Source organism: Rutidosis leptorrhynchoides, chromosome 3 (assembly GCF_046630445.1).
Source record: "Rutidosis leptorrhynchoides isolate AG116_Rl617_1_P2 chromosome 3, CSIRO_AGI_Rlap_v1, whole genome shotgun sequence".
Lineage (NCBI taxonomy): Eukaryota > Viridiplantae > Streptophyta > Magnoliopsida > Asterales > Asteraceae > Rutidosis > Rutidosis leptorrhynchoides.
The window spans coordinates 273,412,529-273,428,893 of record NC_092335.1 but is presented as its reverse complement, the minus strand read 5'-3'; positions in this window follow the sequence as shown (position 1 = coordinate 273,428,893).

Below are 16,365 nucleotides of genomic sequence, written 5' to 3'. Positions count from 1 at the left end.
AACTACCGAGTATGGACTTGACAAGCGTGAGACGACCTCCAAAATAAAGAAGGTTGACTTTCCAACCTGATATTTTTTTTAGAAATTTATCGCGAAGGGGACTCCAACTAGTTATCCGACTCATATTCACTCCAACAGGAAGACCTAAGTGAAGGAAAACCGTGTGTACTTTTAAATCAGATTAAACGCAGCGGATAGTTAAAATAATAATCAATTATTATTTTATAAACCATTTACAAAATTAAATATTTATATATTTAAATTTAATAAAACATGCACACGATTAACGATCCTAAAGATTCAGTTACACCACTAATAATTGTCAAAATATGTAATTCACAAAGTGAGTAAACGATATACCTTTCTTGAAGAACAGAGAGAAACCTACGATCAAAAGTATGACCGTCTCTTTGGATAGTCCACACTACACTTCAAACAACGTCAATGGATGCTAGTCCAAACCCAAGTAATAATTAATCAACCTTTGATTAATATTATGAACCCAAAATAATACTCCGTATGTGTTTATGGATGATATTGAAATGGAATAATAGGATATCTTTCTATTCAATATTAGTAATCTCTTTTCTAGTTTGTTTTCCCGTTTGTGTATCTCAAAAAAAAAAAAAAACAACAACACATATTAAAATATATATGGTCTTACAAGGTAGCTAAGCATATCCTTTTGGTATACATCTAAGAGGATAAAAATAAAATCCAAAAGATACCATATTGATTGATCACTTTTTTTTTTAAAGCTTATTGATTGATCACTTAAAATCAATTTATATCAATCACAAAAAGATACGGAGGATTTGATAAAATTTTAAAAAGTCGTATTTCTCAAATACTTTAGAGGTATGTTATGTAACTTATAATTAATAATTTCTATCATGTCACTTTCATGTGAATAGTAAATTAATTAATTTCGTTTTATTTACTATTCATATGAATAGTAAATGAATTAATTTCGATTTACTATTTTGTTACTTGAGTAATATATATATATATATATATATATATATATATATATATATATATATATATATATATATATATATATATATATATATATATATATATATTTTATTTGACGTGTCGGTGTATATGTGTGTGACCCCGAAGGCTCAAATGAAGTTGGCCATATAGTTATATGTTGTACCTTGCACATTAATCCTACAGACTCTCACTTGTGCATGGCACAACACTAAGTAACTATACAAACAATGGTAAGCGTCTAGCTGAAGGTATTTCGTATGCCCGAGAGACATATTAAATTAATGTGGCTAATATGTCATGATCCAAGTCGGGTCATACCCAATAACAAGCTTACCGACACCTTATAAGTATTTAATCTTAACGAATGGATCGTTAAATAAATACGCGACACTTGGATTTTAGAAAATCGGTTTTCTAAAATATCATCACTTGAGATAAATTATTTGGATAATTTATATGTAATTATTTATAGGTTTAAATAATTATGTTGTGTTATATTTTATAAAATGGTTTATAAAATTGTTGCAAGTAACAAATACATGTTTGTTTTATATAAGTTTTATAAACTTATATACAAGTTTTATAAAATTGAATCTTGTATAAAATAAATGTGTAAGTGTGGGCAGTTTTGTAGGCTCCAAGAAGAGTCCACCCATGCTTATTCTTGTGACTTTTAAAGACCACAACTCCCTAAGTGCATGCTAGTTTTAATAGACCAAAGAAAGACTCAAAAAACAACAACATTTCAAGTGCCAAAACAGCTGACATTTCTGTCCAAAAATTGCTGCTGCTGTTCGAAATTTTTGGGCAGAAAGAAGGGGTCTTCAAGCTTGGTTTTTGGTCATTCAAGTGCCTCTAAATCCTAACTACATTAAGGGTGGTGTTGGTGCACTAAAGCTTGGGGTATTACTTGTTTGAGGCTTCAAGTTAGAAGCTTATAAGCCATCTTCTTCTTCATCATTGCAGCTGTCCAATTCAGTCCTTAAACTTGTTTTAAGGAGGTATAAAACTCTTCCTTTCTTGTTAATTAGTAAGCATTATTTCACAACTTAATCCAAGATGGGATTTAGCTTTAATTGGTTTAATGATAACAAGTAAAATTGGTAATTTCACGCTTCCATTTTATAATGATTCTTAAATGGTTTTAAGAGTTTCAAACTTGTTAAATCCCAACAATGGTATCTAGAGCCGAGGTTGTTGAAATATGCTTCGTAATGTTGTTTTAAACCCACTATATTTGCAATCTATGAACATGCATGAATGTAGATTGCAAAAATCAATGGGTTTGGGTGGGTTTATGTGTTAGGCCCAATTGTTTGGGTTCCAAAAGTGGGTTTTGGGCTCTTTCATTTGGTCGTATTTGGTTGCATGTTCATGTTCACAATCATAGCCTTGACCTTGTGTTGAATGCATGTTATGGTTGTATGTTTGGTTAATTTGTAATATTCATTTGGTATGTAATATTAATTCATTCAATTTGATGTAATATTTATTTTGGCTATGTAATTTGTTTTACATTTGGTATGTAAAATAGAATAGGTTGTATTTTCATTTTCTAGATAAAAATGTATTAGGATACATATTTTGTAAAATGAAGATACAAGATGATGAAGACTTGAAGAACACAAGGAACATATGGATGCAAGGTTAAGTGGGAGATTTGAAATCTCCTACTTTGTATTATTACCCCTTAACCCGGTGACATTTGTTTTCGGCTAAACAAATGTCCACCAAAATGGCTAGATTGTGAACATACTTATTTTGCATGTGTGGTTGTTTGTTTGTTTATTGTATTGTATGTTTGGTTGATACAATTAATCACAAGATAACAACAAGCAAAACGACAATTTAATTGGTTAAATTAGACGTATTAATAACATGCAAGACGACAATTTAATTGGTTAAATTAAAAGCAACTAAAGACCTTAATAAATGGTTATTAAGAACAAGAAAAGAATCACATATATATAAAATGGTTTATATCAAGTAATTGGCAAATTACAAGACTTGAAAATGGATTTCAAATGAACCATACACTAAATGCATGTTGGTGTATGGCATAAATGTTTTCTTAAAATAGAATTAACGAAAACTTAAAATCCCTTAATCGACAAGGTAAACAAGTTTAACGCCATCCTTTTTGTGGGACACTTAAACATAGTAGGGAACTCATAATGGGATAAAGGTCACCTAACCGTTATGAGCTAACTAATATGGTTAAGGTAAAATTCGCATGCTTGTGGGATAAAGGTCACCTAACCACTTGTATGTTAATTTTACATGTTTACACAAGTAGGACGACTTGATTTGGGAATCATGAACTTAGGGTCACCGAAGCATGAGAAACAAATAGGCGTTGATGGGATAAATATGCCATGCAAAAGGATTGTATGATCCCATAATTTAGAAGTTGCAAAAGGATTGCAATTGTCATATAAATGACTACCTAGCTAAATCAAATAACGGGATAAAGGTCACCTAACCGAAATTTGATTTACCGTTGGATTCTAATATTTAATAAGTCAATTAAAATTTAAAAGGGTATTGTTTATTAAATTTAAAATCGATACTTAAATGAACTTTGTTAAATTTTGTAGATGGCCGCCAATAACAACAACATGCAAAATGCACCTATTAACTTGAACAACCTATCATTAAGGTCTCTCCTCGAGAAAGACAAACTCAACCATACGAACTTTATGGATTGGTTCCGCAATCTTAGAATTGTCCTCAAACTTGAGGATAAAGCGTATGTGTTGGAGGACCCTATTCCCGACCAACCGGATGAGGAAGATCTAGAGGGCATGGCTTATTATGACAAGTATTGCGCCAATTCGGTGCAAGTCGCTTGCCTAATGCTTGGGACTATGATACCCGAACTCCAAAAGGATTTCGAACATCATAGTGCATATGACATGATTACGCAATTGAAGGAGATGTTCCTTCAACAAGCACGTGTCGAGCGCTTCGAAACGGTTCGAGCGTTACATGCATGTCGTATGGATGACACCCAATCCGTATCCTCTTATGTCCTCAAAATGAAAAGCCTTATTGATCGCGCAAACCGTCTTAATCTCAACATATCTAATGAGCTAGCCACTGATCTTATCCTAAACTCCCTGTCAAAGAGGTTTGACCAATTTGTAATTAATTACAATATGAATGGGATGGATAAGACCATTGGTGAACTTCATGGCATGTTAAGGACGGCCGAAACTAGCATGAGTAAGAGGGCTTCACCCGTGCTAATGATCAATGATAGTGGGTCCAAAGGTAACAACACCTCTAAGCCAAAGGCGGCTAAGAGGAAAGGACCCGCCCATCAAGGCAAGGGAAAGGGGAGGATGGTTACCCCAACCAAAAACAAGAACAAGAAGCAAAAGGTTGCTGGACAAGCAAACCCCAAGGAAGACCCGTGCTTCGGTTGCGGTGAAATGGGTCACTGGAAACGCAATTGCCCGGTCTACCTTAAGGAGTTGAAGGAAAAGAGGGATGCGGGGCAATCCTCAGGTAACATATATATGGTATATATAGAGCTTAGTATTACTTCTTCTAATACATGGGTATTAGACACTGGATGTGGAACTCACATTTGAAATTCTTTGCAGGGGTTCAAAAGAAGTAGCAAGGAAACGGGAACATCAAGTCTCTTTATTGGTAATGGAGCCAAAGTGCAAGTGAAGGCTCAAGGAGACTTTGTATTAAAACTTCCAAGTGGTTTGGAACTTATTTTGAACAATGTTTTGTATGCACCGGATTTATGTCGAAACATTATTTCAGTTTCCCGTTTAAAACAATGTGGTTTTTATCTTAATTTTGTTAATGATGATATCCACGTTTATTTAGATAATGTATTTTATTTTAAGGCTTCGCCTTCAAATGGAATTTATGAATTGGTTCATGATGACACATCATCTAGTAGCTCAATATACCATACTAGCACCAAGAAACTCAAAAGGGATTTGAGTTATTCCTACTTATGGCATTGTCACCTTGGTCACATAAATAAGAATCGAATGCATACACTCCAAAAGAATGGCCTTTTGAAATCAAATGAACTAGACTCGTTTGATGTATGTGAATCTTGTTTACAAGGCAAAATGACTAAAGCACCTTTCAAAGGGACCTACGAAAGGGCTAAGGACTTATTGGGATTAATACATTCGGATGTATGTGGACCCTTTAAGCCCATAGCTAGGAATGGTGAAAGATACTTCGTTACTTTCATTGATGACTTCAGTCGTTTCGGATATGTCTACTTGTTAAGACATAAGGACGAAACTTTTGAAGCATTCAAAGAGTATCAAAACGAAGTACAAAATCAACTCAATAAGACAATTAAGTTACTTCAAACCGATAGAGGAGGTGAATACCTAAGCGATGCCTTCCAAGATCATCTTAGAAGTTGTGGGATTATCTCGCAACTTACTCCACCCGGGACACCACAGCTTAATGGTGTGTCCGAAAGGAGGAACCGAACCCTAATGGATATGGTTCGATCTATGATGGCTAGAAGCTCGTTACCTCTATCGTTCTGGGTTATTGTCTATGCTCAGCGGCTCGTATTTTAAATATGGCCCCAACCAAGAAAGTGGAACGAACACCTCATGAGATGTGGTTTGGAAAACCTCCATATCTATCATACTTAAAGGTATGGGGATGTGAAGCTTACCCTAAGCGTTACGTCCCTAATAAGTTGAATGCTCGATCCACGAAGTGTATCTTCATAGGATATCCCAAGGATGATATGGGATACTATTTCTATGATCCTTCCGAGCAGAATGTATTTGTTGCTCGGAAGGCTGAATTCCTTGAAACTAAGTTCCTAATGGAAGGCAAAAGTGAAAGGAAGATATATCTTGAAGAGGTTCAAGATCAAGTAGATGATACACAATTGGCTGACACTAGCACTCAACATGAAAATGTTGAGAGTGATCAGATGGATGATCAAAATACACAAGACGTTCGCAGATCTGGTAGGATTAGTAATCCTCCTGAGAGATATGGGTTTCTCATGGATGGTTGCTATGTGGTTGATTTGGATGAACCAATAAACTACCAAGATGCTTTATCAAGGATTGATAAAGATAAATGGCAGGAAGCCATGAACGCTGAGATGCAATCCATGTATGACAACCAAGTTTGGGAACTTGTTGCGCAACCTCCTGGCTCTAGGCTAGTTGATTGTAAATGGCTGTTCAAAATGAAAACCGACATACATGGAAACTTGGATACATATAAAGCTAGACTTGTAGCAAAAGGTTTCACTCAAACTCAAGGGGTTGACTATGATGAAACTTTTTCGCCTGTGGCGATGCTAAAGTCTATTAGGATATTACTTGCCATTGCTGCTCATTATGATTATGAAATATGGCAGATGGATGTCAAGACCGCTTTCCTAAACGGACATCTTGAGGAAGATGTCTATATGGTTCAGCCTGAGGGTTTTGTTGATCCGAAATATCCTAAAAAGGTATGCAAGTTAAAGAAGTCAATCTACGGATTGAAACAAGCATCTAGAATGTGGAATCATCGTTTTAATGAGGAGGCCAAGAAATTTGGCTTCATTAAAAATGGTGATGAAGCTTGTGTATACAAGAAAGCTAGTGGGAGTACTATCATGTTCCTTGTACTATATGTGGATGATATATTGTTATTTGGAAATGATATTCCGGCAATGCAAGGTGTTAAAACTTGGTTAAGCAAATGCTTCTCCATTAAGGATCTTGGAGAAGCACAATACGTTTTGGGGATTGGGATCTACAGGGATAGATCCAAGAAACTGATAGGTTTAAATCAAAGTGCATACATTGAAAAGATCTTGAAAAGGTTCAAGATGGAGAACTCTAAGAAAGGTTTGGTACCTATTCAAAAGGGAACACTTCTCAGTTCATCTCAGTGCCCCACCACGAAAGATGAACAGGAGAGAATGAAGAAAGTCCCATATGCTTCTGCCATTGGGTCAATCATGTATGCAATGATATGCACTAGACCAGATGTGTCATGCGCTCTTAGCCTGACAAGTAGATACCAGAATAACCCAGGAAACAGTCATTGGATTGCTGTTAAAAGTATATTGAAATACCTTAGGAGGACTAAGGATACGTTTCTGATATATGGGTCTGGTGAGGAGGAACTCGCTGTAAAGGGTTACGTAGACGCGAGTTTCCAAACTGATCGAGATGATTCTCGATCACAATCCGGTTATGTCTTCACATTAAATGTAGGTGCGGTCTCTTGGAAGAGTTCAAAACAGGATGTTGTTGCATTATCCACTACAGAGTCAGAGTACATTGCCGCCTCATTGGCAGCTCAGGAAGCTGCATGGATGAAGAAATTCATCGACGACTTAGGAGTGGTCCCTACCATTCAAGACCCTCTTGAGATCTTTTGTGACAACGAAGGTGCGATTGCTCAAATCAAGGAACCTCGTGCTCACCAAAAGACCCGTCACATTGAGTGGAGATTCAACTACATAAGGGATGAAGTTGAAAAAGGAAAGATATGTATTCGCAAAGTTCACACAGATCTAAATATAGCGGATCCACTCACGAAGCTCTTACATGGTGCAAAACATCAAGGGCATGTTAGTGCATTAGGACTTCGATATTCTAGTGATTGGTCATGATCTGTTTTAAGTATTGTAATGGAACGAAATTGTTCAAACTCATTAATATAATTATGGTATTAATTTATTTTGAGTTATGTTCCTATTTTGCATATTTTATCCATGAATAAGTAATTATTCTAAATTCCGTAGTCGATCACAGTTGTGGGAACAAGTGTGAGGTTTAGACTATTATGAACTTGGATTGGTATACATTCACGGGATGAATGTGGGGCAAGGTTGCAACCAAGGTTCATAGATATTTGTAGAATACAAATATTGGAAGACCCGCTCTCAAGATTTACTAAATGGAGCCTTTGTGGTTGATCACACGTAATCTTGAGTAAAGGTGAATATCATTGTATCCTCTGACCTGAGATACATATTCGGTTCGGATATTTACCAAGTACTGTGCCTTGATTCTTTCCTTCGCTATTCTGAAATAAGGTAGTTCATAAGGAAGAGCTTAGGTGTAATACAAAGTATATATCTAGGACGTATGTAATCAAGATGGAATTTGTCCCTCTTATTTGTTGAGAGTCAGATGTCTAAGGCCTGATAAAGTTAAATCTAAAAGAGAGTGATCACTCTGTATCTCTTGGATTTAACATGACATCTAGGATGAAAGGATATAATGAAAAGATTCACCTATTCATATTCGAGATGAGAACTCGAAGGGGATGATGTTAATGAATGGCACAAAGTCATAACATATTGGGGGTGATGGTCGGTAGTTAGGTGGTATCCATCACTTGCATTAATTTCTTATGTTTCTCGTGCAAGTGGGAGATTGAAGGTATTTCGTATGCCCGAGATACATATTAAATTAATGTGGCTAATATGTCATGATCCAAGTTGGGTCATACCCAATAACAAGCTTACCGACACCTTATAAGTATTTAATCTTAACGAATGGATCGTTAAATAAATACGCGACACTTGGATTTTAGAAAATCGGTTTTCTAAAATATCATCACTTGGGATAAATTATTTGGATAATTTATATGTAATTATTTATAGGTTTAAATAATTATGTTGTGTTATATTTTATAAAATGGTTTATAAAATTTTTGCAAGTAACAAATACATGTTTGTTTTATATAAGTTTTATAAACTTATATACAAGTTTTATAAAATTGAATCTTGTATAAAATAAATGTGTAAGTGTGGGCAGTTTTGTAGGCTCCAAGAAGAGTCATCCCATGCTTATTCTTGTGACTTTTAAAGACCACAACTCCCTAAGTGCATGCTAGTTTTAGTAGACCAAAGAAAGACTCAAAAAACAACAACATTTCAAGTGCCAAAACAGCTGACATTTCTGTCCAAAAATTGCTGCTGTTGTTCGAAATTTTTGGGCAGAAAGAAGGGGTCTTCAAGCTTGGTTTTTGGTCATTCAAGTGTCTCTAAATCCTAACTACGTTAAGGGTGGTGTTGGTGCACTAAAGCTTGGGGTATTACTTGTTTGAGGCTTCAAGTTAGAAGCTTATAAGCCATCTTCTTCTTCATCATTGCAGCTGTCCAATTCAGTCCTTAAGCTTGTTTTAAGGAGGTATAAAACTCTTCCTTTCTTGTTAATTAGTAAGCATTATTTCACAACTTGAATCAAGATGGGATTTAGCTTTAATTGGTTTAATGATAACAAGTAAAATTGGTAATTTCACGCTTCCGTTTTATAATGATTCTTAAATGGTTTTAAGAGTTTCAAACTTGTTAAATCCCAACACTAGCAACACGTCATTGTCCCCAAATTCACGTGAGGGTAGTTTCTCGAAACTGTTTATGGTAAGTGTTAAATGTCATTCATCCTTTTGTTTCAGATTCTTTAGTTAAACTTGAGATATGGATCATCGGTCATTCTCATTTGTTTAACAATTTTGTTTCTCGATCTTAGAACTAAATTAGATCACCAAATTAATTAAGTATCATCTTAATTACATCTGGGTGCAGCCACACAAATATCTTATTCATTCATCGAGGAGCTCAAAAAGTATCTAACTCCAAACATTTTAGAGGAACAAATCCTATATTGCATACACGTGTCTATCACGAGCTTTACATTATACCCAATAATGGCCTTTATAACAGCCTTATTCAGGACAGCGTTTAACCATGTCAAAATACAATGCTACACTCATCAAGACGGTCGTGCATCTCAAGTCGAAGGACACAAAAACATAATCACTAAAAGATTTACTACTGACTACGATCCATGTAGTGACATCTCATGGTTGGGTCATTCCAATATTCATCATCAATGAATAAATATGAATTTTGGTCTCAACAAGTTAACTATTCATCATCAATGAATATAACCAAAATTTCACATTAATCTTAATTCATGTTATTCCCATAACATGACCGATTATGGAGATTTTGAATAATCAACAATTATTCATGGATTAAACATGCTAATATAGAACACAGTGATATAAATGAAACTGATCATACCAACTATATATCAATTCATTAAGATAAAACTGCTTAATGTTCCAAAAATATCCAAATACTAAATTACAAATTAAAAAGATCAGCAGCATATCGAATTCCAATACTACTAGCATGATCATCATGCTTGTTGTGTGTCATGGGCTTCGTAAACGGGTCAGCCACATTATCATCTGTATGAACCTTAAGAATACTAATATCATTCCTCTCAACGACTTCTTGAATGTAGTCAAACTTTCGAAGAATGTGTCTGCTACCTTTACGTACACGTAATTCTTTCGCAAGTATAATAGCACTTGAATTATCACAGTACATTTCCATAGGGGATTCAATGCTGGGAACTACTCCGAGTTCAGTAATAAACTTCCTAATCCAGAAAGCTTCTTGAGCAGCTTCTGAGGTAGCAATGTATTCTGCTTCTGTTGTAGACTGTGCAACTATGCTCTACTTTGAGCTTCTCCAATCAACTGCCCCGCCATTCATGACAAAGACATACCCTGACTGGGATCGAGAATCATCTCGATCAGTTTGGAAACTAGCATCTGTATAACATCTAATACTCAACTCTTCTTCCAAACCACCATAAACCAAGAACATTATAGTGACCCGAACTTTTCCATGTTTATATATATTAATTGAGATTGAAATTTACATAATTAAATGTTTCCAACATGTTAAGCAATCAAACTTGTTAAGACTTGATTAATTGAAATAGGTTTCATATAAGACAATTGACCACCCAAGTTGACCGGTGATTCACGAACGTTAAAACTTGTAAAAACTATACGATGACATATATATGGTTATATATATATAGTTAACATGATTTTATTATAAGTATGTATCTCATTAGGTATTTTAACAATGAGTTATATACATAAAAATGAGACTATTAATTTAAGAAACTCGAAAACGATATATATAACGATTATCGTTATAACAACGTCTTACTAGGTACATATGAATCATATTAAGATATTGATACACTTGGTTAATTATGTTAAATGATAAGTAAATATATTATTAAGTGTATTAACAATGAAATACATATGTAAAAATAAGACTACTAACTTAATGATTTCGAAATGAGACATATATGTAACGATTATCATTGTAACGACATTTAACTGTATATATATCATACTAAGATATATTATATATCATAATATCATGATAATATAACAATTTAACATCTCATTTGTTATAATAAACAATGGGTTAACAACATTCAACAAGATCGTTAACCTAAAGGTTTCAAAACAACATTTACATGTAACGACTAACGATGACTTAACGACTCAGTTAAAATGTATATACATGTAGTGTTTTAATATGTATTCATACACTTTTGAAAGACTTCAAGACACTTATCAAAATACTTCTTCTTAACAAAAATGCTTACAATTACATCCTCGTTCAGTTTCATCAACAATTCTACTCGTATGCACCCGTATTCGTACTCGTACAATACACAGCTTTTAGATGTATGTACTATTGGTATATACACTCCAATGATCAGCTCTTAGCAGCCCATGTGAGTCACCTAACACATGTGGGAACCATCATTTGGCAACTAGCATGAAATATCTCATAAAATTACAAAAATATGAGTAATCATTCATGACTTATTTACATGAAAACAAAATTACATATCCTTTATATCTAATCCATACACCAACGACCAAAAACACCTACAAACACTTTCATTCTTCAATTTTCTTCATCTAATTGATCTCTCTCAAGTTCTATCTTCAAGTTCTAAGTGTTCTTCATAAATTCCAAAAGTTCTAGTTTCATAAAATCAAGAATACTTCCAAGATTGCAAGTTTACTTCCAAGTTTTCTAAATCCATTCCAAGTAATCATCCAAGATCAAGAAACCTTGTTACTTACAGTAGGTTATCTTTCTAATACAAGGTAATAATCATATTCAAACTTTAATTCAATTTCTATAACTATAACAATCTTATTTTGAGTGGAAATCTTACTTGAAATTGTTTTCGTGTCATGATTCTGCTTCAAGAACTTTCAAGCCATCCAAGGATCCTTTGAAGCTAGATCCATTTTTTTTATTTCCAGTAGGTTTATCCAAGGAACTTGAGGTAGTAATGATGTTCATAACATCATTCGATTCATACATATAAAGCTATCTTATTCGAAGGTTTAAACTTGTAATCACTAGAACATAGTTTAGTTAATTCTAAACTTGTTCGCAAATAAAAGTTAATCCTTCTAACTTGACTTTTAAAATCAACTAAACACATGTTCTATATCTATATGATATGCTAACTTAATGATTTAAAACCTGGAAACACGAAAAACACCGTAAAATCGGATTTACGCCGTCGTAGTAACACCGCGGGCTGTTTTGGGTTAGTTAATTAAAAACTATGATAAACTTTGATTTAAAAGTTTTTATTCTGGGAAAATGATTTTTATTATGAACATGAAACTATATCCAAAAATTATGGTTAAACTCAAAGTGGAAGTATGTTTTCTAAAATAGTCATCTAGACGTCGTTCTTTCGACTGAAATGACTACCTTTACAAAAATGACTTGTAACTTATTTTTCCGACTATAAACCTATACTTTTTCTGTTTAGATTCATAAAATATAGTTCAATATGAAACCATAGCAATTTGATTCACTCAAAACGGATTTAAAATGAAGAAGTTATGGGTAAAACAAGATTGGATAATTTTTCTCATTTTAGCTACGTGAAAATTGGTAACAAATCTATTCCAACCATAACTTAATCAACTTGTATTGTATATTATGTAATCTTGAGATACCATAGACACGTATACAATGTTTCGACCTATCATGTCGACACATCTATATATATTTCGGAACAACCATAGACACTCTATATGTGAATGTTGGAGTTAGCTATACAGGGTTGAGGTTGATTCCAAAATATATATAGTTTGAGTTGTGATCAATACTGAGATACGTATACACTGGGTCGTGGATTGATTCAAGATAATATTTATTGATTTATTTCTGTACATCTAACTGTGGACAACTAGTTGTAGGTTACTAACGAGGACATCTGACTTAATAAACTTAATACATCAAAATATATAAAAAGTGTTGTAAATATATTTTGAACATACTTTGATATATATGTATATATTGTTATAGGTTCGTGAATCAACCAGTGGCAAAGTCTTACTTCCCGACGAAGTAAAAATCTGTGAAAGTGAGTTATAGTCCCACTTTTAAAATCTAATATTTTTGGGATGAGAATACATGCAGGTTTTATAAATGATTTACAAAATAGACACAAGTACGTGAAACTACATTCTATGGTTGAATTATCGAAATCGAATATGCCCCTTTTTATTAAGTCTGGTAATCTAAGAATTAGGGAACAGACACCCTAATTGACGCGAATCCTAAAGATAGATCTATTGGGCCTAACAAACCCCATCCAAAGTACCGGATGCTTTAGTACTTCGAAATTTATATCATATCCGAAGGGTGTCCCGGAATGATGGGGATATTCTTATATATGCATCTTGTTAATGTCGGTTACCAGGTGTTCACCATATGAATGATTTTTATCTCTATGTATGGGATGTGTATTGAAATATGAAATCTTGTGGTCTATTATTATGATTTGATATATATAGGTTAAACCTATAACTCACCAACATTTTTGTTGACGTTTTAAGCATGTTTATTCTCAGGTGATTATTAAGAGCTTCCGCTATCGCATACTTAAATAAGGACGAGATTTGGAGTCCATGCTTGTATGATATTGTGTAAAAACTGCATTCAAGAAACTTATTTTGTTGTAACATATTTGTATTGTAAACCATTATGTAATGGTCGTGTGTAAACAGGATATTTTAGATTATCATTATTTGATAATCTACGTAAAGCTTTTTAAACCTTTATTGATGAAATAAAGGTTATGGTTTGTTTTAAAATGAATGCAGTCTTTGAAAAACGTCTCATATAGAGGTCAAAACCTCGCAACGAAATCAATTAATATGGAACGTTTTTAATCAATAGAAACGGGACATTTCAGTTGGTATCCGAGCGTTGGTCTTAGAGAACCAGAATTTTGCATTAGTGTATCTTATCGAGTTTATTAGGATGCATTAGTGAGTCTGGACTTCGACCGTGTTTACTTGAAAAATGATTGCTTAACAAATTTTGTTGGAAACTATATATTTTTAACATGTGAATATTATGTGATATATTAATCTCTTAACGCGTTTGATATTATGTGATAGATGTCTACCTCTAGAACAAGTCCCATTGACTCACCTAATAATAATGAAGAGTCAAATGTAAATTGGAATGATTCGTGGACTGATTCACAAGTTCCCGAAGAGGAACCGGAAGAAGAGTCGGAACCGGAAGAAGAATCGGAACCGGATGAAGAAATAGAACCGGTGGGGGAAATAATAAAACGGTTAAGTAAAAGAAAATCCTCAACCAACCGACCAAGGTTAATTATGGTCAATGGTATTTCCGCCAAGGAAGCAAAATATTGGGAGGATTACCAATTCTCCGATGAATCGGATTCCGACGAGAATTCCGATGATGTTATAGAAATTACCCCAACTGAATTTAAAAAGGCAAAAGAAAATAATAAGGGAAACTGCATAAAAATAGAGAAATCTAATTCCAACCCCGATGAACTTTATATGTATCGTCAACCCCCGAAGTCCTTAAGTTGTAACAATGACCCGGGAACCTCTAAACCACCAGGTTTTTCTAAACCAATGTGGAAAACGACGGCTCGTATTAGGGGAACGTCATATATCCCTAGAAACTTGGCAAAACGAACCAAAACTGAAGAAGAAGAAACAAGCGAGTCGGAATAAGATAGTTGTATTCGTGTGGTGTAATATATGTAATATAGTGTGCTTATGCTTTATGATATATGTAAAAATTGCTTGTATTAATAAGTATTTTTTTTATAAATCTAACTCTTGTCTATTTTACAGTATAAAAACACAAAATGGATAGACAACCCAATATTTTAAGAGACCTACCCGGAGACATGATTGATGAAATCTTGTCTAGAGTCGGTCAGAATTCTTCGGCACAACTATTTAAGGCGAGATCAGTTTGTAAGACATTCGAAGAACGTTCCAAGAATGCCTTGGTTTATAAAAGGCTTTCGTTCGAAAGATGGGGGATATCACATTGGGAAATCCATAAGTTACGATGTGTTTACTTTGACGCATATATTGCGGGGAACCCAAATGCTATTTTACGCAATGGGTTAAGAAATTATTTTGACTCAATATATCTGAATATTGGACTTCGTGATTTAGAAAAAGCGGCTAACATGCAACATAAAGAAGCATGTTATGCTTACGGATTAGTAATGTTCGCTTCTCACCAAAGTGAGAACAAGAACATCGGGCTACAACTATTAAACAAAACGTTCCCACAAGTGACGGAGTCGGTAATTGGGGTAAGAAATGAGGTTTTTAGATTGTTACGGGACTGTTGGACATTACGTAACCCTCGTCCCTTTGACGACGTTACAACACGCTGTCTTATCAACGGCCATAACGGTTATGTTCCACAAGACCAAGGATGGGAAGTAATCCTAGTAAAACCAGAATGCATGACTTGTTTCTGGACGTATGAATTACGTGTCTTTATTGCCTTTGCTGAACGACTTGTGTACTAACTAGAATTATCTTCACAACCATCTTGTATCAAATTTATTGTGTGCTATATTTCATGCTATATGTAAAATAATCGGTATTGTAAGTTTGTAAAATATTGTGTAAAAGTTTGAACGCGAAATATTATTATAATCAGTTTTTCATATAGAATTGTAGTAGTTGAATTGTATATTAGCTACTAAGTATGAACTTAACGGGTAGGTACTACCCGAATTTAAACTTATAAAAAGCTAATATGAAGAAAAAGCTTTTATAAATGAGTTCATATTATGCTACGAAATACTATTAACTACTCTTAATATTCTGTATGATTAACTTGTTCCGTTTGACTATTTTGAAGGAAATGGCACCGACTACTCGACACACCGTGAATATGAATGAAGAGGAATTCCGTACTTTTCTAGCTTCAAACATAGCCGCAGTACAGGCTGCGCTACATACTAACAATAACCTTGGATCTAGCAGTACAGGAAATCGTGTAGGATGCACCTACAAAGAATTCACTGCCTGCAAACCTTTGGAATTTGATGGAACCGAAGGACCGATCGGATTGAAACGGTGGACCGAGAAGGTCGAATCGGTGTTTGCCATAAGTAAGTGTACTGAAGAGGACAAAGTGAAGTACGCTATGCATACCTTCACAGGTTCTGCGTT